Source organism: Hylobates moloch, unplaced genomic scaffold, assembly GCF_009828535.3.
Source record: "Hylobates moloch isolate HMO894 unplaced genomic scaffold, HMol_V3 SCAFFOLD_14, whole genome shotgun sequence".
NCBI lineage: Eukaryota > Metazoa > Chordata > Mammalia > Primates > Hylobatidae > Hylobates > Hylobates moloch.
Window position 1 is genome coordinate 30,038,371 of NW_026652289.1, and position 27,830 is coordinate 30,066,200.

At 39.2% G+C, this 27,830-nt stretch overlaps 1 long non-coding RNA gene across 1 annotated transcript; it reads right to left on the bottom strand.

The window, feature by feature from the left end:
* On the bottom strand, positions 1-27,830 carry LOC131381134 (uncharacterized). Its single transcript, XR_009209618.1, has 3 exons — positions 27,763-27,830; positions 25,896-26,062; positions 1-119 (listed from the first exon to the last, which is right to left on the bottom strand). It is a non-coding gene; the product is annotated as an uncharacterized LOC131381134 (long non-coding RNA).

A 27,830-nucleotide genomic window follows, 5' to 3' on the forward strand; every position in this document is an offset into this window, starting at 1 on the left:
GCCACGTATTTTTGCTTGTCTTCAGGGTGATCTGTAAATCCACAGGCACTTTTGGGAAAGAAGTATTTTTCCACAGCAATCATTATTAGCCTTTTGAGCCTTGAGAGAATGAATGATCCCTAAGAAACAAACAGAGGATATAGATGACTTATTATCTTCAGAGAATTCTAAACTGCTCTTCTTCCCTTTTTCCTTCCAGTGCTTTCTCCACCAGTGGTCAAGTTATCTTCCTAAATGCATATTTGATTGTTGTGCCTGTGTTTAAAACCTGTTTTCCAAGTCTTTGCTATTGTGAATAATGCCTCAATAAAATTTAAAAGTTACAGCACACCAACATGGGACATGTATACATATGTAACAAAGCTGCACGTTGTGCACATGTACCCTAGAACTTAAAGTATAATAAAAAAATTAATTTAAAAAAACTTCTGTTTTCCTCTTAATACCTGTAGAATAAAATCCCATTTCCAGAGATGGCCCTTCCCATCTGAGCCCTATCAAGGCTGCCCCAGAATATGTCATCTTGACATACTGAGTATTTTAACCCAAAATAATCTGAGAAAACTGCAGAAGCAGGAAGGTTTCTCTGTGATGTTTTTATGCCCTTCTCCCCTAAAACAAGCCACAAAACCTAGAAAGAATTTTCTGACCTTCCTCTAAAGCCATCATGAGACTGTCATGTGAGAGGTGCCCATCCTATTCCCTGAGGAAAGGAATGTTCTCATCTCTGAAGACACAGGGAGACAAAGAAGGATCTGAACAAACAGACTTTGCTAAGTTCTCCCCAGCATATTACCATCACATCATACCCTGATTTGTTCCATCATACTTCTCCACAACAATTCACTTCTAGGCTGGGCACAGTGGCTCATGCTTGTAATCCCAGCACTTTGGGAGTCGGAGGCAGGCGGATCACGAGGTCAGGAGATCGAGACCACGGTGAAACCCCGTTTCTATTAAAAATACAAAAAAATTAGCCGGGCGTGGTGGCGGGCGCCTGTAGTCCCAGCTACTCGGAGAGACTGAGGCAGGAGAATGGCGTGAACCCGGGAGGCGGAGCTTGCAGTGAGCCGAGATTGCGCCACTGCACTCCAGCCTGGGCAACAGAGCGAGACTCTGTCTCAAAACAAAAACAAAAACAAAAAAAAAACAATTCACTTCTTCACCAAACCTTGCAAAATATACAACTCTAAATGTTTTTCTGGGTCTTCACTTCCTTATGAAGGCTCCTATTTCACAGAAACCTTATACTAAATAAATTTGAATATTTTTCTTCTGTTAATCTGTCTGTATTAGTTTGTTTTCACACTGCTATAAAGAGTATTATCTGAGACTGGGTAATTATAGAGGAAAGAGGTTTAATTGACTCAGACGTCCACAGACTTAACAGGAAGCATGGCTGGAGGCCTCAGGAAACCTACAGTCTTTTGGTAAGGTGAAGGGGAAGCAAGCATTTCTTACATGGCAGCAGGCCATGTAATGACAGGGGAAACTGTCATTTGCAAAACCATCAGATCTCATGATAACTCACTATTATGGGAACAGCATGGGGGAAACGGCCCCCATGATCCAGTCATTTCCCTCCCTCAACACATGGGGATTACAATTCCAGATGAGATTTGGGTGGGGACACAGAGCCAAACCATGTCACTGTCTTTTATCAGTTTATTTTCACACAATGCCAGAGTCTGCATGAGGGTTAAGGAAAATCTTCCTCCTCTGCAGCCCCAACCTGCTTTTTCAACCACTCCTTTCTAATACTGCCTGTAGTGGGCTGTGCAAAGCTCTTCCTACTGCCTGAAGACACTTTATCCATTGCCTTCACAACCAAGTAGTTGCTTCTCCTCTGTGTTCTATGAATTTATGTTACTATAAAACCGATGCTCTTGTATATGCTGTTTGCTTTTTCTAGAACATTTTTCCCTGCAAAAACCTATACCACTAACCAAATGCTGCATAACCCAGTTCAAATGCTGCCTCTTAGTTGTGTGTTTGTTTGGTTGTTTTTCGACTTCTCCAGGCAGTATTAGTGAATTAGTGAATTAACAGAAACCATGGCTAGAAGGCCTCAGGAAACTTACAATCATAGCAGAAGTTGAAGGGGAAGCAAGCCATCATACATGGCAGCAGGCAAAAGAGAAGAGGGCAGGGGAAACTGCCATTTACAAAACCATTAGATCTCATGATAACTCACTATCATGAGAACAGCATGGGGGAAACTTCCCCCATGATCCAATCATTTCCCTCCATATAAAAATATATGTATATATGTCTATACTTTTTTATTACCACCTTTAACTGTGGCAAAAACTGAGGATAAAATCCTTATTAGCCTTATTTTACATATAATAAGCTGAGGGCCATAGAACCGAAAGGACTTGCTTAAAGGCAGAACTGGCAAATTTGACATCATTGCCCTCACAGCCAAGCAGCTGCTCCTCCTCTGTGCTCCTACAAATTTCTGATCTTCTCTCCATTGCAGTCTTTAGCAAGTAGTATTGAAAATATTTGTCTGTATCTACCTCCTCTGTAGTTCTAGCTGTAGGTCTAACTAAAACCTCCATAGCCCCAGAACTAGATATGGGTCTTGGTATTCAAATATTTTCTGAACAAACGAAGCAATCAATCAGTGAAAAACTTACCACTTTAAGAAGAAAAGAGAACGTGAGCTAACATTTAATGAGCACTTACACTATTTTTTAACTTTTATTTTAGGATCACAGGTACACGTGCAGGTTTGTTATGTAGATGAATTGTGTGTCATGGGTGTTTGGGTGTAGAATATTTTGCCACCCAGGTAATCAGCATAGTACTCAATAGGGAGTTTTTCAATCTTCACCCTCTTCTCTCCTTCCACCATCAAGTAGACCCCTGGTGTCTGTTGTTCCCTTCTTTGTGGCCATATGTACTCAATGTCTAGGTGCCTATAAGTGAGAATATGTGGTATTTGGTTTTCTGTTCCTGTGTTAGTTCACTAAGGATAATGCCCTCTAGCTCTATATATGTTGCTGCAAAGAACATGTTCTCATTCTTTTTATGGCTGCATAGTATTCGATGGTGTATATGTACCACATTTTCTACATCCAGTCTACCATTGATGGGCATATAGGTTGATTCCATGTCTTTGCTACTATAAACAATAATGAGCACTTACACATTTACCAGATACTGTGCTACATTCTGCAAAGCTCATTCAGCATTATTGAATGAGATTTTTCAAAACTGCCCAAGATTACATAAAATATAGCATAAATTTATGAGGCTTTAACTAAATACAGTATATCTAAATATTCAGGAATTGGATACTTGCTGAAGACTTAATATGCAAATTGTTGAAGATGTATTTCTTATGTATCAATAAAGAAAAAAATCACTGGAGGCCAACCTAGAATCGCAGTCAATTTGTTCTCTTTACACAGACGTTAAACCCAGCAGTCTCTGAATTTCCGTATTCATGCACTTGGAGAGTAACAATCTCCCTGTTCTGCTGTGTGCTCTGTTTTATTTTAGCCTCTTTTGGTTTCAAGTAGCAGAGCAGCTCAACTCAGCTTAAGCAAAAGAAAGATTTCATTATAGGAATTCAGGTGAACCTCACAAATCCAATGCCTCTAAAGAAACTGGAATCAGTAATAAAAAGCTGTCAGGAACCCAGAGCAGACTTGCAGTCTCTCTCTCTCTCTCCCTCCCCTCCACCCCCATGATTTCTTGTCCCTTTGTTTCTCTTCTCTTGTTTCTGTCATTCTTCATTGTCATTTCTCTGTCTCTTCCCAAATAATGGATGATGGGTGGCTTGTCCAGCACCCACAGACATTTTACATGTTGCTCATCTCCAGCCATTTTTAGAAACTAGATGACTCTGAGTATGGGTTCCTTGAGAGAGAATTTGACTGACTCAGAGTGGTCAAGTGTCCACCTTGGACCAATCAATAGTAGTCAAAGTAGCAAAGGTCTTACAACAAAATAAATAAATAAAGGAACAAATGGAGACATTCAGGGGTGAATTTCTCATAGAAAGGAGGTGAGTGTCAATTGAGCAGATACTTAAATAATTTTATATTCCATACATGTTCTTTTCCAAAATTGTTCTTATACAAAAAACATATTTAAAAAATTTATGTTACCATTTTATTAGGTATTTAAAATATGCAGTATTGAGCAGAGTCAATTTCCGAGTGAGTTTGTAGTAGATTCAATCCTCAAAACTTAGACCACTATTTTCCAGCCACTATAAAATCATTATAGGGATGATTGAATCAACACCTTATTTGGTCATTATGTAATTTTCTCCACTTTCCCAGATAGATTGACATTTTCAGTTCAATGTAACTAGAACTAAAGAAAATCTGCTGAAGAAATGTCTTTTCTTAATATATTATAATCATGTTTGTGTCATAACAGAGTGGCTAAATGAAAGGGACATACTCAAATCCACTACAGGACCAAATTAGCAAATTGAATAGTTTTGGTGTGTTCACAGAATAACTGATTAAACCACGTAACCTCAAGAAAGGCAGCTCCAATACACAGAAATGTCACATAGGAAGAGCCTCTGATCTAAGGACATAGCTTCTGTCCTACCCCATGGATGAAGGGGTAGGACAGAAATCATTCACCCCAATTTTTTCTTAGTTTTTCCTAGTTCAAAATAATCCTCCAGCCTTTAACAGCAGAAATAATCATTACATTGAATCTTGTTGTTGTTGGGGTTTTTTATTTTATTATTTTTGAATCTTATTTTTAATACAAATAAATTAGTAAAAATGAAATTATTCTCAGATTGTCATATCCAGTTTTCTTTTTTTTTTTTTTTTGAGACGGAGTCTCGCTCTGTCGCCCAGGCTGGAGTGCAGTGGCGCAATCTCGGCTCACTGCAAGCTCCGCCTCCCGGGTTCACGCCATTCTCCTGCCTCAGCCTCTCCGAGTAGCTGGGACTACAGGCGCCCGCCAACACGCCCGGCTAATTTTTTTGTAGTTTTAGTAGAGACGGGGTTTCACCGTGGTCTCGATCTCCTGACCTCGTGATCCGCCCGCCTCGGCCTCCCAAAGTGCTGGGATTACAAGCGTGAGCCACCGTGCCCGGCCTCCAGTTTTCTTAAAAAAATAAAAAACCCCTTGAAAGTAGCTCACCAAAAACTTTGACTACTAGGCAATAAACTGAGTGCACACATCCATCTCTTCCTCCTGTCTTGCCATTGAAGTGACAGTAAGCATGTTTAAAAGGAAATAAATTATAACAGCATTACAATGCTGTTACAAAACAAGGTAATAGGCAGGGGCATAAGAAGAAAAAGTAAAAAGATGGGATGACATGAAGTGTATGTTCAGGGTGGAGGAAGCCATATACCTAACAGAATATTCATTGAAAGATGCAGCAATTCAGAGAGGACCCCTTCTGCTGGTGAAGATCTATAGAAACTCCAACCTAAGAACCAGCAGATTAGAGAACAGGAATGGGCTATAGAACTGTGTCAGTCAGGGTTTAATCAGGAAAACAAAAGTCTTAATAGATATTCCAAACTGAAATAAATCACTACAAAGGGTTTGTTAACCTAAAGATGTAAGCAATGGCTACTGCCAATAGTTGAAGATGGTGATTCAATGCAGAGGTTACCGATAGCAGAAAGGTTCTACCACTCCTGGGACTAGAGGGACCAAAGGACAAGGTAGGGTTCCCAGGTCCTGAAGCTGCAGTGCAATCGCCTGATGGGTTCATCTTGCCTGCTGCCCAGAAAAGTTAATGTACTGAGAAAGCAGGTGTTTTCAGCAAAGAAAGAGTTAAATAATCCCAGGGCTGGCCAAGTAGAAGGACTGGAGTTAATTCTCAACTCCATCTCAATGAGAACTCAGAGGCTAGAGCAGGGGTGTTCAATCTTTTGGCTCCCTGAGCCACAATGGAAGAAGAAGAATTGTTTTGGGCCACACATAAAATACATTAACACTAACCATAGCTGGTGAGCTTTAAAAACGAGTTGTAAAAAGAATCTCAGAATGTTTTTAAGAAAGTTTATGAATTTGTGTTGGGCTGCATTCAAAGCCGTCTGGGGCCGCGTGTGGCCTGGTTGGACAAGCTTCAGCTAGAGTTTTACAGACAAAAAGAGAAGAAGAAGTCCTGCCTGTCTACCCCTCTCTTGCACACCATAAAGTATATCTGCTTTTCTTTATACTCACAAGTTTCTAGCACAGAAAACCTATCCTTGCTACTTACATTCATTAAGTGAGTCTTTCATTCATAATATTAAGTAGACAACCAACCACACTCACTTGAGAAAAATCGGAGGGTCAGGGTCAAAAAAGAACCAAAATAAACAAACAGAACAAATGATCCCAGAGAAAATAAATAACCCACTAACCAGAATTATAATTAGTCTCTTCAGAAAGATTCAGGAGTATGTTGCCCACAAAACATACCCACACTCAAGAAGAGACTACTGGAAATAGGGCAATTCGAAAATGAGAGCTTTTGGAAGTTAAATATGCAACTGACAAATTTCTTAAAATTAACTAAAGTACTTGATAAAAGTCAAGAAATTTTAATTTAGAACATAGAGTCAAAGCCCCCAAGATTAAAATATATTACATACATATGTGTGAAAGAAGAATGAGCAAACGTGGAGACTCAAATCTGGAGGCCCAATATCCCTAACTAAGAGGAATTTCTGAAAAAAAGAAGAGAACAAAATAGAGGGAAGAAAAATAAAGCTAAAGAAAATGGAGGCAGCAGAGAAGAAAAAGGACCAAATTCTCCAGAGCCAAAGAAATGTCTAGGTGCTAACTGGAGTACAGGATGAAAGATCCATGTCTAGGCATTAAGAAGAACTAGACACATCCTGCCAGACACGGTGGCTCATGCCTATAATCCCAGCACTTTGGGAGGCTGAGTCTGGCAGATAGCTTGAGAAAAGGAGTTCGAGACCAGCCTGGGCAACATGGAAAAACTCATCTCTCCAAAAGACACACAAAAAAGTAGCCAGGCGTGGTGGCGCACACCTGTAGTCCCAGCTGCTTGGGAGGCTGAGGTGGGAGGATCACTTGAGCTCAGGAGGTCAACGCTGCAGTGAGCTGAGATTGCACCATTGCACTCAAACCAGGGCAACAAAGTGAGACCCTGTCTCAAAAAAATTAAAAAATAATAAAAAAATTAAAAACAGAGCTAGAACTAGACACATCCTTTTGAGTTCTCAGCCTGAGGACAAAGAAAAATGTTGAGTGTAAAATAACGACATTTTCAAACACACAATGGGTTATCCACACTTACCTTTGCTAAGAAAAAAATAAAAAATAAATAAAATAAAATGAAAAAATAATAAAATAAAAAAAAGGAATTGTGTTTATTATTCAAGAAAAAAAGAGAAGCCATGGGATCTAAGACACAGTACACCAACCCAGAAGTACAATGAAAAGAAATCCTCCCAGGCCAGGCACAGTGGCTCACGCCTGTAATCCCAGCACTTTGGGAGGCTGAGGTGGGCGGATTGCCTGAGGTCAGGAGTTCAAGACCAACCTGGTCAACATGGTGAAACCCTGTCTCTACTAAAAATACAAAAATTAGCCAGGTGTGTTGGTGGGCGCCTGTAATCCCTACTACTCGGGAGGCTGAGGCACGAGAATCGCTTGAACCAGGGAGGCAGAGGTTGCAGTGAACCGAGATTGTGCCACTCCACTCCAGCCTGGGCAAAAGAGCAAGACTCCATTTCAAAAAAAAAAAAAAAAAAAAAAAAGTAATCTTTCCAAAGTAGGACCTGGGGCATGTGAGAAGAAAAAAAAAATGGTCAAAACTGGAACATGAGTATAGAGGACACTAACTACAATGTTTTCTAGAAGAAATGGATTAACTTTGACATACAGTAGAGTTAAAAGACGGGATTATTGTGGCACTGAATAAAAGGCTTAAGCTTCTTCTGTCAATAGGGAAATTCAAAAAGAAAACTGGAAACTCAAAGAAGGGCAAAATCCTGTATAAGGAAGCCACGAACCCAATCTGAAGAAGACTGCAATGTGGAATGTTTTGAGCCACTTGTGGAATATAAAGAAAAAGCTCCACTTGACCTTCACTCTTAGAACATCGTTTGTCAAGTGGACCGAGGTTAGTGAAGTAGCATTACATCATTCTACTCAGCTCTAAGATGATTTTAAATTACTGTAACTGTAATATTGAAAACATTTATTGGTTCCGAATTTTAGAATGTAAATTATTAAATATTTAATTAGCCATGTTAGTCTGAAATTTAAGTAGTATAAACCTAATCAAGTTCAAATAATGCCATACCGAATAGATCCATAAAGGTATGAAGCAAAAGGAGGAGAAAAATATGCAGAACTAATTTTCTTATCCTAAAAATGGACATAAGGAGTTAATGTCAACTTTGATAAATAAAAAATAAGGTTTAATAATAATTGTATGATTAATGGCCGGGCTCAGTGGCTCACACCTGTAATCCCAGCACTTTGGGAGGCCGAGGCGGGCAGATCACGAGGTCAGGAGATTGAGACCACCCTGGCCAACATGGTGAAACCCGGACTCCACTAAAAATACAAAACTTAGCTAGGTGTGGTGGCGTGCACCTGTAGTCCCAGCTGCTTGGCAGGCTGAGGCAGGAGAATTGCTTGAACCTGGGAGGCAGAGGTTGCAGTGAGCCGAGATCACACCATTGCATTCCAGCCTTGGCGACAGAGCGAGACTCCATCTCAAAATAGTAATAATAATAATATGATTAATAAAAAATTCAGTGGGAAAAATAAAGTAGAAATAAGGAGAGAGCATAGGTCAGCAAATTCATCAATTTCTATTTGGAAAAATAAGGTATTTTAAGTTGTAAATTCGGGGGTTTAAATTGTTAAGCAATTTTAACTTGTTAAATGACAAATAGAGGTGTGGGCTGGCACAGTGTCTCATGCCTATAATCCCAGCACTTTGGGAGGCTAAGATGGAAGTATCGCTTGATCGCAAGAGTTTGAGACCAGCCTGGGCAACATAGTAAGCCCCTGTCTCTACATAATATAAATTTAAAATATTAACTGGGCATGGTTGTACACATCTGTAGTCTCAGCTACTCAGGAGGCTGAGGTGTGAAGATCACATGAACCCAGCAGATTGAGGCTGCAGTGAGCCATGATTGTACCACTGCACTTCAGCCTGGATGACAGAGTGAGACCCTGTCTCAAAACACACACACACACACACACACATATATGTAATAGACGTGTGAGTGTGTGGTTTAGCACAGGGCTTGCATGTACAGGCCAGTTCTGCAAAAGAGATCCTTTTCATTTGTCTTTTATTTCTCATGCAATGATTGTAAAAAAAAATTAAGAAACTTAACCAAAACATCTAGATTTCTAGTTTTCCTAAAGAAAAATAATTGAAAGAAAAATCTAGCAACACTGAGGTTGCCTTCATACATGGGAGCAACTGGCCAGAGCTGGCATACGGTTTCCTTTGGATGGAGACTATGCTATTCCATTGACCGTAAATCCTCAATCTCATAGCTATGTATCTCCTACTCTGCTTTCTCTGCTTACATTACCTGCCCAGCCTCTATGAGATTGGAATTTATGACTTCATTGAGAGTTATGGAGTTAAATACAAGCTCTACACATGGTTCAAAGTTGGTACCTCTGGGGGAATGGGTGAATCAAGAGTGGGAAGAGGATAGCTTGAGTGATACTACCCTTCAGTATAGTTTCTACCCTTCAGAACATCTTTAGCTAGCCCTCTTATTTTTACATTTATACATGCATAGCTGTGTATGTATGTCTATGTCTGTGTCTTGTGTGGCCCTAGCCTGGACACAAATAGATTCAGAAAAAAGCTCAAGGACAAATAGAGACCCTATGCTAGTCAGTCAAATATGGGCAGGAAGATGGCTTTCAGGATGATTCAGCACCAAGGGTCCATGGATGCTATAAAAATATAAATTGAGGCGGGGTGCAGTGGCTCACGCCTGTAATCCCAGCACTTTGGGAGGCTGAGGTGGGGGGGATCACTTGAGGTCAGGAATTTGAGACCAGCCTGGCCAACATGGTGAAACCCCGTCTCTACTAAGAATACTCAAAAAACAAAAATTAGCCAGCCGTAGTAGAGCATGTCTGTAGTCCCAGCTACTCAGGAGGCTGAAACACAAGAATTGTGTGAACCTGGGAGGCAGATGTTGCAGTGAGTGAGATCGTGCCACTGTACTCCAGCCTGGGCGACAAGAGCAAAACTCAAAAAAATTAAAAATAAATAAATAAATAATAATAATAAAATGAAAAATCAAAACAAGCTATCTGCCTGGTGGAAGTAACCTAAAGTTTCTCTGATCCCGTTTGTGGCAGATGTTAACTCTCAAAAATAACCATGCGATGCTCTACATTTCCTAGCCTTCCTTGCAGTATGGTGCAATGATGTCACTGATGTCACTGAATTCTAGCAGAAAGGATGTAAGCCACTCCCGAGCCTGCCCCATAACCTCTTCCCAAACAATCCCTTGGATTTGTTTCCCTTCCTTAGCAACTTGAAAGCCAAGTGTTCAAGAGAAGAAAGCAAAGGCACCAAGATATTAATAGACATTATTAATCTAAACATTGAAATCATAGGTGATTTTATTGTATTATTTAGAACTTCATGTCTTTCAAGTTTTTTATAATAAGCATGTACTACTTTTATAATTATTAAAGTAATTTTCTCCACAAGAAAAGAAAACAAGGTGTCTTAACTACAAGATAGAGGGAGCACATCTGACCCATGTTAGATGGTGATGTGAGCAAGAAAGAAGACTTCGTCGTATTAGATTTGAGATTTGAGGTTTGTCTGTTACATCAGTTTTTATTAATTACCTAAACCAGTGGTTCTCAAACCTTAGCATATCTAAAATCACCAGGAAAGCTCCTTAAAACACAGATTGCTCACAGGTGATTCAATGTTAAGTACCCGACATACCAGCATTAAAGCAAGAAGTGCTTATTGCACCTCGGTTGCACTGAGATGAAGATGTGGGAAGAACTGGTGATGCCAGATTTCAAGACATAGCATAATGGTGCACTTATCTGAACTGACATGACTAAAAGCAGTGTGGAAACTAATGACTTAAAGTTACCTTGAAGCACAATTTCAATGGCAGCTTGATTAGCATCTGGGAAACTAGGGGGCAGACAGACCAGCCTCCTTTGAGGTGACCTCTGTTGAGTATAGGAAGGGGTCAGATTCCAGGAGAGAAACCATAACCAGACACTGCAAGCAGTGGATCAGTGAGATTGTGGGGAAATCACAAATTATGGCATTCAGAATGTGAGCCACAATCTTACACCTATATGTCCATCTCTGCCAGTTCTTCATTTCTAAATATAAGCAATAATAAAAAGTGATCTGCCAGAGGAGGGAAAATACCCATTAGGAATCCCATGATTTTCTATCAAGAATATTGGAGAAAAAAACAGACGCGTTTCTACTCATGTAGTAGTAATAGACTCAACCCTGGATGTTAAAGGCAGCAATCAGACAAAATTCAATTTTCTTCTTTTCTTTTTTTAGATATGAAAAATGCAAATCTATGGAGTGGTTACTTCTACAGTAGTTTTCACAATAGCAATATTACCATATTTTCACTTTTCGTTTTTTTAAAAGGTAGTTTTGCATCATCTTGAACAACTTTACATTCTTCTCAATATCTTCTATAACAAGTCACAGAAACTAGTCTTTATTTTTATATTTAAAGATATTAAATGGGCCAGGCATGGTGGCTCATACGTGTAATCCCAGCACTTTGGGAGGCTGAGGCAGGCAAATCACTTCAGGTTAGGAGTTCAAGACCAGCCTGGCCAACATGGTGAAACCCCATCTCTACTAAAAATAAAAATAAAAAAAATGAACTGGGTTTGGTGGTGGGTGCCTGTAATCCCAGCTACTCGGGAGGCTGAGGCAGGAGAATTGCTGGAACCCGGGAGCTGGAGGTTGCAGTGAGCTGAGACCGTGCCATTGCTCTCCAGCCTGGGTAACAAGAGCGAGACTCCATCTCAAAAAAACAAACAAAAATATGCTATAAAATGTATTTCTCTTTTAGGATTTGACTTCTATAATTTAATTTGTTAATTGTCTCACGATAAAATGATAATAAATCATCCATGTTTTCCAGGAACTACTTTTTTTAATCTCATTTTCTTCTCTTGATTTTTTACATAGTTCTGATCACAGAAATGGCCCTGCTTAGATATCACTGTTAATATTCCTGAGGAGAACTTTGTTACTGCCAGTTATTAATTGAAAGTCTAATGGAATGGTTTGATGACACTATTTGGTTTTTCCATTCTATTTGCAATCCAGTGGGATTTTCACTCTTGATGTCATTAACTCTTCATATTTAAATTTTAATCCTCATTTAGTAGCCGTCTATTGTCCTTTACATGTCAAAAAATAATCTGAATTTTCTCTCTCGTTTTGAGGAAATTGTAATAGAAGAAATAATAAACTAAAATGAATTTCATTAAAGTTTTGATGTTCCAAAATTTTAAATATTTCAGCCTATTCAGAAAAAAGGTAACCTTTATTTGATTGCATTTATGTTGCTTGTGATGGTTAATATTGAGTGTCAACCTGATTGGATTGAAGGATGCAAAGTATTGTTTCTGGGTGTGTCTGTAAGGGTGTTGCCAAAGGAGATTAACATTTGAGTCAGTGGACTGGGAAAGACAGACCTACCCTCAATCTGGGTGGGCACCATCTAATCAGCTGCCAGGGCAGCTAGGATAAAAGCAGGCAGAGGTACGTGGATGGGCTAGACTGACTGAGACTTCCAGCCTACATCTTTCTCCTGTGCTGGATGCTTCTTGCCCTTGAATATGGGACTCGTTTTTCAGCTTTTAGACTATTGGACTTACACCAATGGTTTACCAGGGGCTCTCAGGCCTTCCACCACAGACTGAAGGCTGTACTGTGGGCTTCCCTATTATTGAGGTTTTGGAACTCAGACTGGTTTCCTTGCTCCTCAGCTTGCAGACAGCCTATTGTGGGACTTTACCTTGTGATCTTGTGAGTCAATATTCCTTAATAAAGTCTCTTTTATATATACAACTATCCTATTAGGTCTGTCCCTCTAGAGAACCCTGACTAATACATTGGTTTTGCAATATATATTATTAACCATCTACTGTCTGCCAAGAATTGTGCTTAGTGATGCAGAGGGATCCACACCCACATGATGCAGCCTCTCCATCTTCAGAGCACTGAGAAGTCAGGTAAAGCCATAAATGCCCATGACAGTGATAGTCAATGTTGAGTTCCTTAGGAAAAGTAGGACTTAAAAGCTACATATCAGAAGACTGACTGTAAGATAAATCAGTGAGGGATTCATGGATGTCTGAACTAGTTTGTGAAGAACTGTAGGATATTGACTGCAGGGAAGGCAAATGCAGACAGAAGGAGGCAGAACCATATGCAGCATATTCAGGAAGGATGAATAACTTTTGGGGTGGCTGTAAGGCAATATGAAACAATATATCATCAATCAGAAGGTTGACAAAAGGTAAGTTGATGCCAGATTATAGAAGTTTAAACGGTACATCCAACATTTTGGAACTTAGCCTGTGATGTATTAGGGTATGATGGAGAAATGAGAAAATTAACAGTTTTGCCTTAAGAAGATGAAGGCTGTGTACAAAATAAATAAAGGAAAGGGTGAAAATAGAATGGATGGGATATTGATGGGAGACAAGTTAGGAGGGTCAAAGAAGAGGAGGAAATCAAAGATGACTCTGAAGTTGAGAGCCTGATTAACTGGGCGGATAATGAATCCTTACACAGCAAAAAGGAAGTCGGAGGACGGAGCTCATTTGGGGAAAGATGTCACTATAGACTCGAGTTAAAAATGCCAGTGGGATAAACCAGTGGAAATGCAGAGCAGGCAAGTACAAAAATCGACCTCTTGCTTAGAAGAGGGCTGGGAGTTAGTGCTAGAGATTTGGGAAATGGCTAAATCCATAGAGTGGGAGGTGGGGGTGAGGGTGATAGAAATCATCAAGTGAAAGAGTATGGCAAGAGAAAGGGGGAGAGCTAAGAATCATGCAGAGCTAGCATTGCCCAATTTACTGAGACAGCTTCTAGAACACTCATAATAGACAGAATGGCCAACAGTGTCAAATGTTACAGAAAGAGGTAGATCAAGGGATTTCTGTTTGTATTTGTGATTAAAGTCAAGATTGAACGAGTCTATGTAGATAGTCTTTTGTGTCTTTGGGTCAAGTGTAGATTTGGCAGTCAGCTAGATCATCTGACAAGGCCAGAAATCAAACTAGATAACTCCTAACTCCCCAAATCCACCTGGACTCTGAATTATTTATGTGGATTCCTGGAATTGACCACATTGCTTATAATTCCATGTCTTCTGGCTAAACTCTAAGCTCCTTTAGGGTAGAGCTTTTGTCTTACAAGCTCTTGGCTCTTAAAAGAAGCTTAATACTTTTTAAATACAGTAGTTGAATGAAAACTAACCCCAACTGTGAACAGATACTCAACCATTTGGGGAGCAATTAGGAATAAAAGAGGAGAAACAAGGATTCAGCATAATGTGTGTTCTAGGGCCAGTATAATGCTAAAAAAGGAAGAACTAGGAATGATAGATGACTTAGAGGCCCTTGGGTGTAACAGTGAGTCAGTTTTCCCATTGCTACCACAGAGACATGCTTCGTGGATTAATTAACTATTATTCTCAATTTACAAATGAGTTCATAGAGGCAAAGAGGTTAAGTCACTTCTAGAAGTTCATAATGTGTCAGCAGGAGATCAAAGCCTGAAGGAACAGGCTTACCACTTAGAGCTCCATGTCTGTAACCTAATAGAGAGCTTCTGAACTTCTGTAAAACCATGACTTCACTTCTTAGACGATGAGTTGTTAAAGTTCTCTCTGAGGTTAGTTTTACATGAGCAACTCAGGGAAAACATGCACTTTTAAGTGACAAAGAATTGCAACTGCTGCTATTATCTCTTTAAAAATCATGTGTGGCCTTCCTTATTAAAGACAAAGTGGGAATTATTCTTGGTGGGAAGAGAAAACATATCCTCCCCATTTCCATTTCAATCTAGGAAATAAACATTTACTGCATCGTGAACAAACGTATTTACTTGCGTTTTATCCAGAGCTTTTGAAATGATTGGTTGCATGCATCCACTTCTAAAAGGTTGATTAGACACTGGTTTAAAAGGTTCATTTCTTGAATCGTAACTATGAAGAAGTTGAGGCAAAGCTACCTGATGGCTTCCTTTTTGACCTCACTGCAATCTTAAAACAGGGCACAGAAGAGTTAACAGGAGGCCCAGACAGTCCCCTGCTGATCCCATAATGAGTGGGAGCTACAGCTGAATGTCAATAGCTCTTGTGAACTTGGGTAACCCAGCTGAGCCCTCTGCTTGCCAGAGCTGGAGGAGGTAATCAGCTTGACCCCTGTGACCTTCCTGAGGCTGTGTTCTGTCCTGCAGGGAGAAGCCTCTTTGCATATGACTCCTACATCCTGCTCAGTCGAAACCCTTTTAGGAGAACTAGACCTGAGTCAGCCTCAAGAGGGAACATGATATAAATTAGTCAATGCTGGTTATAGGTTGCACAATATAGTAGGTGCTTTAAAAAAAATTAATGGGAACACATCCTGGAAACCTCAAAAAGATTTCCAGGAACCACTGTGACATCTGCCCTTCCAGTGTTATTAAAATAAATTGAAGGTTATATAACAGTTCTGTTAGCACTTCACATTTCTTTGTGGAGTTGTGTTCCACCAAATGCTTTCACCTTTCTGTGTTTGGTAAATTGATTTCCTTTTGTTTCATTGTTTACTTGTCACTATTTCCATTGCATAGTCCCAAGGATGTAATATACACAATGTGTACATTATAGATTAAGAGGATATTTTGTAACATTTTCGTTGAGTTCCTAAACAGCATTTCATCCTTATTCTGTGCAATGAAAGAAACTTGAACAATACATTAAGCTCCTTTCATTCTGTGTGTGTCTAAATATATTGTTATTAAAAGAATGTTATTATTTATAAGCTGAGAGAATGCATGCTAATTGTGCCTTAAACTGCATAATTTATATAACCATGTAGAGTACAGCACAACAGCACTTCCCATAAAAGTAAAAGTAATTTGTACAATAAAGATTAACCTATGGTAGACTCTGCACACCTATAAGTAAGTCCCATAACAAATACAGAGTTTGTATTTTCAAGAAAATAGGGCTTATCTGTAACAATAAGATTCAGTTGGCTTCAACTCATAGTGATGCTAAAGTGCTTTAACTAGAATACACATTATTCCATCCAGCAACTACAGGCTTCATTTTCCCCTAAAGCAAATTTACCCCCAAGTATATTTATTATGCATGCACAGTCTTTAGTACTGAGGAATCTTTGATCATGACTAATGGATTTTGCCTGGAAAAAAATTTATGTACTGTAATTTGCTTAGTGATTGTAATAATAATTTTAAACCCTTATTAAATAATTACTCTATAAAAGGTGAATTCCTTACCAAGTGCCATCAGCCACCATCATTACTTTTTGGGTTAAAGGGACAAAAGAAAGATGCAGTTTCAGTGTGGCTAAGGAAACAAGCAAGGTTGGAAATCATGATCTGTGGTCAAATACTATCATTTATACTGTTTTTTGTTCTTTGAACAGGTACATACAGTTGGACAATGGGGAGGTGGGGGAAGAAAGAGCCTGCTATCAATTCTATATTAAGTTTAATAAAAACAACATGGCACATGGATACGTATGTAACAAACCTGCACATTGTGCACATGTACCCTAAAACCTAAAGTATAATAATTTAAAAAAATATATATCCCACTCAGAAAAAAAAATTATACTCTCAACTTAGCCCTAAGAGAAACAACACAGCTATGAACCTAAGATGAGCTGAGACAACAGATGGTCAGAATTACTTGAGGAAGATGACACTTTTATATTTTATCATAACTGTCTCTCTCTCTCTCTCTCTCACACACACACACACATACACACACACATACACACATACACACATACACACACACACAGACACACACGACAATGTATCAATGGCACTGTACTCAGACTTTTCTGTTTCTGGCTCAAGCATCTTGTAACTGAGAGCCTGAACATCTCTGAACAAATATCTTAAGAGTACAATTCCCAAAGGAGGCTGATTTTTCAAAACACATGCCACGTGCCCAAGAAACCACGTCTCAGGAGTCTGACAAGCACGCTAAACTAATAAAATATATTTCCTTTGCTGCTTTTAAAAAGCCAGTTAAGATCAGATTACAAGATAACTAGTTATTTTAACAAAGTCTAAATTTGTATATAGAGTTAGCTCTTAGAAAGTGTCACATCTGTTTTGCCCCTAAAACACTCCTCTTTACAAAGATTTGTGGAATCAATTTCTGTAAACAAATGTAGAGAGCAAATCTTTACCTAGCTAGATCGCATTATAACAGCACAGAAGAACTTCACGACTTTGTTAGAAGTGTCTCTTTTTGGCTTCTAGGTCCTGCACCACCACCACCACCCACACTTCCCTGAAGGGAGAAGAGCTTTGTCAAAAGATTTCCTGGTAAATCAAAAGCACTTTGTGGATAGGAATAGTGTGCACTGTGCCTGAATGAGACCTGGTTATGTATGTGGTGCTCTCCAAAATGAGTTCTTGCTGGCTCCAGTCAATCAGATACCTAAACCCCTAAATGAATGAGAAAGTTTGAGAAACTGCTATAGTAACTAGGTTAGGTTAAACAAATATGCCCAAGTTTTGCATAGTTCTGTATCCCTCCAATCAAAATAAAATTTTCACAGCTTAGCTGCCCAAATATACTTGTGGCGTTATCCTTCTTGAGGTCACAAAATGACAATCCTGCTATGTACTCTGTGCTGTGAATACTGTGATAACTCCACGATCTCACAGACATTTTCAGGGGTTTTATGATTCTGTATCAGACCCCGTGAAAAGTCAGGGGAAAGAAAGACAATGAAAATAATACATTGCCCAGTCTTTTTTGTTTGTTTGTTTTCGTGTTTTTGTTTTTTGTGTTTTGTTTTTTAAGAGACATAGTCTCGCTCTGTCGTCCAGGCTGGAGTGCAGTGGCACTATCTCAGCTCACTGCAACCTCTGCCTTCCAGGTTCAAGCAATTCTCTGCCTCAGCCTCCTGAGTAGCTGGGATTACAGGTGCCTGCCACCACGCCCGGCTAATTTTTGTATTTTTAGTAGAGACGGGGTTTCACCATCTTGGCCAGGCTGGTCTTGAACTCCTGACCTCAGGTGATCCACCCGCCTCAACCTCCCAAAGTGCTGGGATTACAGACGTGAGCCACCACCCCCAGCCACATTGCCTAATCTTAAAAAGTTTCCACTGCAGCAGGAGAAGAAGACAAGTAATATTTTATATAAGAAAATATACTAATATCATAACAGAGGAATTAGCCAACTTCTGAGTACTTAAAGATGGGCAACGTCTGTTTTATTTGAGCGATTAAGCAAAGACTTCCCAGCAGAGGTGATGTTGAGGCCTTCAAAGACTGCCTCAAATAGGATCCTGGAGATTGCAAGTCAGGAGAGGAAACTGTGGGAGGACACAACTCTTGAGCATAGCTCCTGCTATGGGTGCTAAGGCTAATCCTAAGTGAATAAAAGTCTAGAAGTTTGGGAAACCAATTCTTCAAATGTGTTTATGGTGAAAGATTCCAAGAATTCACAAAAGGAGAGAGAATAATAAAATGATTCCTCAAAGGCCTATTACTTACATTTAACAATTATCAAAATTCGGGGCAAGGTATGGTGGCTCACATCTGTAATCCTGCCACTTTGGAAGGCTGAGGCGTGTGGATTGCTTGAGCCCAGGAGTTTGAGACCAGCCTAGGCAGCACAGTGAGACCTGGTCTCTATGAAACGTGAAAAGAAAAAAAAAAATTAGCCAGGCATGGTGGTGTGTACCTGTGGTTCCAGCTACTCTGGAGGCTGAGGTAGGAGGGTTGTCTGAGCCCAGGAGGTCAAGGCTGCAGTGAGCCGTAATCACCCAGCCTCTGGGTGACAGAGTAAGACACTGTCTCAAAAAGATTTTGGCCCGTTTGTTCATCAACCTGTTTTGTTTTTTCTTTTTTTTTGCTTAATTCTTTTTAAAAGTATATTGCAGACATCTATTAGTTTACATCTTCTGATTTTGATGTGTATCTCTAAAAAGATGGATATTTTCTTATATATCATAATGCCATTATCACAAACAAAATCAATGAGAATTTATTAGATGGTCAGATATCATCTAACAGAAGCTCATATTAAATTTTTCCATTTTTCTGAAAACTGCCTTTAACATGGTTTGTGTTTTAAATTAGAGAAAGATTTTTTAAAGCCCAGCTGCCATCCCATGGAGTTGAGTAACATCACATAAGCAGGGGGGGCTCCTGGAGGGCTCCTATCATATCTAAGTCCTTGTTGAATTGCTTTGTACCTAGCACAGAGCCTAGCCCTGATATAACCCAAAATATCTGCTTCCTGAATTGCATCGAACTGAGTTGAGTGACAGATTTTCAGTAGGGTGGCATCTCAACAGTACTCAACAGTTTTAACACAACTCTAGTGGCTACTGGGTGGATATTGGAAAACCTGTCCTAACAAAAAGTCTGTGCCCCCAAGGATCTTGTAGAGAGTCAACACTGCAGTTGTCAAAAGGACCACAAACCATGAACTAGTACTTTGTAGACAAGAAATTCTCCAGTTTATAGATTTGCTGAAATGAAAGGCTTTGAGCTTCTGGAATTCGGAAAAGGGCGATACTTACACTTCAGTGTGGGAAGAGACTAATAAGCAAGTAGATTGATATCAAAGACAGATCTTTTAATCAGGCTAACATTTAATCCTCTGATGATTAAAGGACTAAAAAAATATTTACTTCAACATTCTGGGTGAGTTATTAACAAATCTATGCATTCTCAGAAACTAAGAAAATAAACCAGTGGAGGAGAAAGAACTCCATCCAGGAAGAATAATATTCACCACCCTTACAAAGATTTAGCACCTGACAACTTGAGATGCACCTATGCCTTTATTCTATTGTTTCTCATTGTTCCTCACAGTGACCAGTGAAGTATACAGGCAACCATTGTTATCTACATTTAAGGGAGAAGAAGCTGAGGCCCAAGTTAAGCAACTGATATAATCAAGTTCTCAGGTCAAGAATCTGGATACCAGGAACAACACCGTTGGTTTTGTTTCTTACTGTTTCCTCGATTTCCGTTTTCATTGTTGGCATTTTCTAGTATTCTCTTTGTTTTGTAGCACCAAATTGCCTGTATAGAAGAAGCTTTGTTCAATTCCCACCTATGAGTGAGAACATGCAGTGTTTGGTTTTCTGTCTTTGCGATAGTTTGCTCAGAATGATGGTTTCCAGCTTCATCCATATGTAAATGACAAGTTAATGGGTGCAGCACAGCAACATGGCACATGTATACATATGTAACAAACCTGCACATTGTGAACATGTACCCTAGAACTTAAAGTATAATAATAATAAAAAAAAGAAGCTTTAAGGCAATGAAGGTTCCCTGTCTTTGTGGTTGGGCAGGGTAAACAATGTTCAAGCAATTTGAAGCACTCACTAGAGACGAAAACCTCCTCTTCATATTATTTTTATAGATTCTCCAGGCTCCATAATTATTTTTGATGATTTCTTCAAAGAAATGAACAGAATTATATTTCTCTCATAGAGTAAACCTCGACTAGTAATTGGAGATCCAGAATGATTTGAACTATTTGTTAGGTTAATGGTGTGGCTGTACTTTAATCAAAGGTAAAAAAGGAAGTTAAAAGGTGTCCTAAAAAGGGTTTATGTTCAATATTTGTTATAGTATCCATGATATGTATATTGTACATATAGATAAAAATCAGACATTAATACTGAATGAAATTTTGACATTAAATTTTAGTATGAAAATCTTCATAATGTCAGATTATAACACTAACATAAAATGCGTAGAGCAACAATTAGTTCTGGTTCAATTATTCCACAGCAAATTATCTTCGGTCCATTATTATGAATAAATGCATGTGGTTCTTGCATTATTAACCTACAAGCCACAAGTTGTGCATTTAGCTCTCCATTATTGTTTCTACATGAATCATTTGGTTCAGCTGGTGGTCTTATTTCCAGTGAGTTTCCAACTAGTTTTTCATTTTTCTTCAAACTATTTTATTACAAAAGGTTTTCTTAATTTTTGAAAAATGGAATTTTTGTGTAAGTGCCCTTTGAAAAGGTTGCATAACAGTCAAGTGCCATAATTCCTAAAGCCTAAAGAAATTGGCGTAAGATATGAATGAAGGTTATTTTGGATTTTCTTTTATCTGTAATAAAAACCCCAGAAATTTAATTGTAGGATTGATTGTTTCTACTTAAGAGCCAAGTTGGTCTCTAGGGGCTGTATTTGGTTCTAAAATCTCATTGCAGAGGCTTCTGATTGAGATCACAGTCCATCTTTTCACGCAGTGATTTCTCAAAACACTCCACTGAGATAGGTGCTAATTTCTATCCTTCTTTATTTCCTACAAGTAGAATTAGAGTGAGAATGTTCAATCAGCTTTATTGTTCTTTTAAATTAAACTTTCAGCACTTTGAATGTTCTTAGACATGAAAGAAATTCATTTATCTAGACCAGGGAATTGTGCAGACTTACAAGGCTGAAGTTTTACTCTCTACTATGTTTCAGTTTTTGTTAATTGTTAGTGGCAAGGGAGATGTAATTGACAGGGAAAATATTATTTTAAGAAACGGAAGAATAGAGTCTACTAATCTTATTGGAGTTCTTGCATTTCAAAACAAAAAAAAAATTTTAATGGTGGAATTAAGCTCTACACCAATTGGATATTATAGACAATGCATGGGGGTTCACTGGTGAGGTTTGGACAGTAGCAAGTCTGTCTTAAAAAGAGAATTCTTTAATAGGTCAGAGAGCAAATGTTTTTGGCTTTGCAGGTCAGACCACATCTGTTACAACTGCTCAGCTCTGCCATTGTAGCAGGAAAGCAGCCATAGATAATATGTAAATGAATAAGCATGGCGCTGCTACCATAAGTTTTTATTAGACACTTAAAGATAGTAGTTAGGTATGATGTTGAAAATGTTGCTGTTGGGTGTATCTTGTCCCATTTTGTATTTACCACAGTGCTGAGTATGGTGCTTTTTGTTAAATAGGTGCTCAACAAAGGTTTGCTGCATGAATGAATGCATAGGCCCAGGTTTTGTTTTTTTTTTTTTTTTATGACATGGTATTTCCCAGAAACACTCAATTTCAACCCCATAAGACTATGACATGGTATTTCCCAGAAACACTCAATTTCAACCCCATAAGACTTATAGAAGATGCCAGGGTAATTTTTCTAAAATGCAAATCTGGTCATGTCATTCTTCTATCTAATCACCTTCTGTGGCTCCTATTCCCCATAGAAATAAATCCAAATTCCACAGCATGGCATAGAAAGCTTTTACCCCATGTCAGACTCCAGCTTCTCTCTTGCTCCCACTCATCTCCCCCTGCCCCTAAATGAAATAGACACATTGACTGGCATGCTGTTTCTAAGCTTTTGTGTATGCTGTCCCCTGCCTTGTTTCTTTTCATGTACTCAGTTAGTTGCTACCTGTCTTTTAGTACCAACTAGTTCCAAAGCTCAATTCCTCCAAGAAGTTCTGCTTAAAACCTTACTTCCTGCAGCCTATTGCATCTATGTGTCTTTTTTTCTTTCTTTCTTTCTTTTTTTTTTCCCGAGACAGAGTTTCAGTACTGTTGCCCAGGCTGGAGTGCAAATGGTGTGATCTCAGCTCACTGCAACCGCCATCTCCCAGGTTCAAGCGATTCTCCTGCCTCAGCCTCCCAAGTAGCTGAGATTACAGGTGCCTGCCACCACACCTGGCTAATTTTTTGTATTTTTAGTAGAGACAGGCTTTCACCATGTTGGCTAGGCTGGTCTTGAACTCCTAACCTCAGGTGATCCGCTCACCTCAATCTCATCTCTGTGTCTTGCTAATGCTCTCTCTCAGTACCTTGTGGAATACGTAGATGGTTTCTCATTCGCCATCTTTCTGGTCTGCTCTCTGAAGACCCTGGATCTTTTTCATTTTTAATTCCAAGGCACTCAGCATCACAGTGTTGAGTACACAGTAGGTACCCAAATATATTGGAACAAAAAGGGAAAAAAAAAGGGAGAAAAAAAAGACAAAAAGGAAGCCAGGCCAAGAGAAGAGAGATGAAAAGGGAGACTAATTACTATTGGGCTAGATTATTTTTCTAGGCTCTGTACAGCAGAACCTAGAATAAATTTAATTTCTTCAGTCCCTATGTTTGGGGTAAACTGGAGGCAAGAATAGGTTTCTTTCTTCCTTTACTCCTAGATAAGCAGGGCCTGTTACTGTTACTATTTAGATCCATGAATTCTAAATGGAAAACAGTACTCAACATTAAAAAATAATCTACTAAACACGGAATATAAATTTTAAAGAATTAACTTTTACATTTTGTAATTTGTACATAAGGCTTAAAGGTAAAAACTTTGATACAGTTCCTCTTAAGTGATTATATAATTTAATGGACAATAGAAACAATTTTCTTATTAAAGCCTGAACTTTGAAATAAAAGAAAGCATAATAGCTCCAAGTCTGTTGGACTCCGACGTTGAGATGAAAATCCAATTCAGATATAACCAAATTCTCACTCTACAATATTTTGTTTAAATACTAAGTAAAAAGTTAATTATTTTGCAGCTTTTGTTTTTAGGTCATGAGATCAGTCTATTTTACTTCCTCTTTACCATGGCTGGAGGCTCTTAACTATTTATGGATTTCACTCATCAGCAAACTCGGCTAAACTGCACTGCTCCAAGTATCGCGGGATTTTAATAGAAGTAGAGCTTTCTTTAAACATGGTTTCATTTAAAGATGTGTTTGAATATCTTGCTTACTAATATGTACATATAATATTATTTTGAGAAAAATGCAAATAACTAAGCATGCTCATTATAAAATCTGAAATATACATTACAATATACATTGTTATTTAAAAAAAGAGATCAGTTCTAGGGATAGGAAGAGAGGATGCACAAAACAGAAGAAACTATCAATACCTGTCAATAGATGATTTCTTTTGCTATTCACACATGCTCCCACCCACTTCCAAAATGCCTGTGTTATCAGGGACCGCAATAAAATACAAACATGAATAAATAAACAAATTGTCAGGGCAGGAAAATTGAGTGCTTGGCTCTAAATGTGCAGAAAAAAAATCCTTGATTTGATTGTTTCTTTATAATAGTGCTTCCTTTAGTTGTAATAATGCCCTTCACCCCTTTGCAACCTTTCCACTTATAAACATCGAGCCTCACAGTTTGAAAACCTGCCTATCTCAGATCAGGGAGCCCTGTCCAAGGCCATTCAGTACAGAACAGGGAGTCTGAGGCAAAACTGAGATTCCCAGTTGATCAGACCACTAGACCACATTGCACCATAAAGCAAAGACAAACAGGGGGTTGTTCCAGGGCAGCCTAAGTTTGTTTACCAGTGTGCTTGCAGCTTTTCTGAAGCCCGGTTGTCCTAATTTCTTTTTCCTGTTTGCAACTTGTAAGCATTTCTGTCTTCCTTTCCAGCTACCTAGCCTATTTCTATGATCACTTTCTTCCTTTTGTTTGAAATGAATTATACGAGCAATTGAAAAATTAAAAAAGAATAAAACGAGCTCTCAACCTGCTGGGCTTATGGAAAGTGCATCCAGTCATCTGGAAGCACATTTAACACAATATTGGTATAGCGCACATCTTGCTATAAATCATATTGACGAAGTATATCAGTACCAAAGAATATTCTTTAAAAAAAGTGTTTTGATCAGAAACAACTTCTTGCCCTCCCCCCACATACTGAATCAAAGAATTTTAAGGAAGTGAAGAAGCGGTGGAAGTTAAATAATCAGTTATACTTCAACCCTAATGCAATGGTGAACTTTGCCCAAACTTATAATATTGTAAAGGAAACCTTACATTTCTCAAAGCATCTATTTAAATATAAATAGGGTATGTCAAATACCACACAGGATAGATCCACAGGCCATTTGGATCTATGGCTAAAACAAAAACAAAAACAAAACAAAACAAAAAACATGCTCAACTATACAAAACTGAAAAGCCTAGAAATAAAGTAGGGAACCAAATCTAATACATTATGATTGCATTATGTTTACTAACACTTGAGGAAAATATAGCAGGCTCCATTGAAAGGAGAATAAGGAGATAGGCTACTCTTGAAATTCTAAAGTGAATCCTAACCATCTAGGAAGACTTTAAGGTCTGAGACGCTGGTTTCATTTATATTTAATTTCATCTGACTTTATTCCTTGATATAGGAATTACAGATTTATCCTAACACCATTATTGAAAGCCATGGTCAGGTTAATACTTGGTTTGGCAATATAATGAGTATACAATATTTCTAGCAGAAATCAAAAACATATTCTTGCACAGGTACAATTGTCTATGCTAATCTGTAAATTTTACAGTATTTTTCTATCTGGATCTCTCTTGTTTGCTAGGTTCTGTTTCTCTTGGTTTTAAAATCTATGTCTCTTAACTGACCCTGGGAGTGGCTAAGGAAAGGTGCTTAGTCATTAGAATGTCCACCTAGTTGCCCAGCCAAACTGGCCCTACGGCCAATAAAGCCAGACCCCTGGGTCCTTGCCCATGTGTGTCTAAGATCTGTGGCTAGCGGCTCCAGCCTGGGTTGAGCAGCAGGAGAGAGCCACAGTGACCTGTGTCTGAGTAACCTGGCTGTGAGCCCTGACCCCTGGATGGGGCTGGAGCATTGCAGTCCATGCCCCATTGCCTAATCCCTCTGACTCCAGTGGAACCTAGAAGGAATAGGATGACTCTTACCTCAAAAAGGGTGTTGAAGGAAGAAGAGGGAAGATTGCCAAATAGCCCTTGGGTGATGGAGGTTCCTGTTCTCCCTGTCTCCTCTCTTGGGAAAGTCAAGGCATTCCAGCTCTTATAGATGGTTAAGAGGATGATAGGATCTTTCTAACTGGAAGCTAATGACGAGCCTGTTAGTTTGTACAAGAGAAAATAATTTAATTAGAGCTAAACCACCCTGAATAGGAGAGGAAAGGGGATCTCTTAGGAGCCCTAAGAATGGAAAGAAGATTGAAATTCTTCTGTTTATTTGTACAATGGAATATTTGGAGGCCAGATCTCCTGTGATACAGACCATGCTTTTATCAAATTGCCATCTTTTCTCACTGACACAGGCCAGTCTCTCAAGGCATTGAGAAAAGAGAGGAGAGGAGTCTGCTGGCTTATTAACGTACATGAAAAAAAATTTTTTTCTCTAAATGTCAGCTAGGAGATTTTCCAGGTATCTGACCCTTACAGTATTGTATTTTTTCCTGGGGAGGGGACCCAGCAATTGCACATAAAAGAAATTGCACGAAACCTTGTGAATCTGGGCTATCATAGAGTGTTTTTGTGTGTTCTGGTATCCTGGTGCCCAGAAGCCTGGTTAACTACACAATCATGAGCAGAAATTCTCTCAACCAAATTATCTGATCATGGCCTTTCAGAATATAAACACCTGGAAGAACCAGCTAGTGAAGCTCAGAGTTTCCAGTAGGTATAAAAACAGTAGAGAGAGAGGGAAACACAGTTTTCCTAATAGCATTTCCCAAAGAGTCACTTTTCATTGACTTCCAACAGTCCTTGGTCAAGTTAGCTGATATATGTACCAGCCTAATTCTTTGATTTTTCATACTGCCTGAAGGAAGCCAGCACTACAGCAAATAAAAAAGAAAAGAAATTCACTTACTCATCCTCTTGAATCAAAGGCTAAGGAATAAAGAAGCCTTTGTGAGTTAGCAACTCCCTTCCCTTCGTCTTCCTTTTGGCTGTTTTGGTGAGGAAGGCTTGACCTTAGTTAGCCACCTTCCCAGATAGAGATTGAATTGGAGCGTCTAGTACTTTTAACTATTCTTTCATAGACTCCAAGAGCGGCAGAACCCTTAGAGATTGATCAGCTACCTGGCTGACTGGTTCATTTTCTCTTCATCCATTTAGCAGACTTTCGTTCAAGGCCTGCTTTGCAGTAGGTGCCTCCCAAAGGTAGAGAATGTGAAGACAAAAAAATGTCAGTTTTTGCCCTAAAAAAGTGCATGGTCCAGTAGTGGAGACAGACATGGAAACACATGTTTTGGGTATGAGTCATGGCTCACAAATGGAGGTGTGTGTGCAGTAAATGGCACATGTCTTGATTTTATCTTTAAAGGAGATTCAATGCAACTCTGAGCTCTCAACCTGCTGGGCTTATGGAAAATGTATTGAGGGTTTCTCCTGGCTTTGTCTCTCTCTCATGCAAAGTTCCCAAGGTCTTTCACAACCCAGAGCATGGAGGTGATCCCCTTCAGTTTTGGCTCCCCACGGGCTATTTCTGGGTGCCTGTGGTCCGTGCCTGGCTGGTTACTTGAGGTCTGGAAACCCCACTACTTCCATGACACACGTGGACCATTGGATCCTTGAGTATCTGGGATTCTGGTGCGTAGGGCCATCTTCCTAGATACACAGGCAGCCATTCCCTTTCTATGGCCTTGCGTCCTCGCAGGGCTCTGCCAAGAAGTAGGGCCTGCCTGAGTCCTGCTGCCCAAAGCTCCCAGTCAGCTTCATTGTCTTCTCTGCCTGGAGGTAATCACCTCCCTCTCCCTCTTCTATATTTCCTCTACCCCAGCCCAACCGAATCTGCTCCAAGAGATCATACCTGCAAGGAGAAAATACAAGTTAATATCTCCATGAATTATTCTGCCCCTTGACTCTAAGAACGAGTGC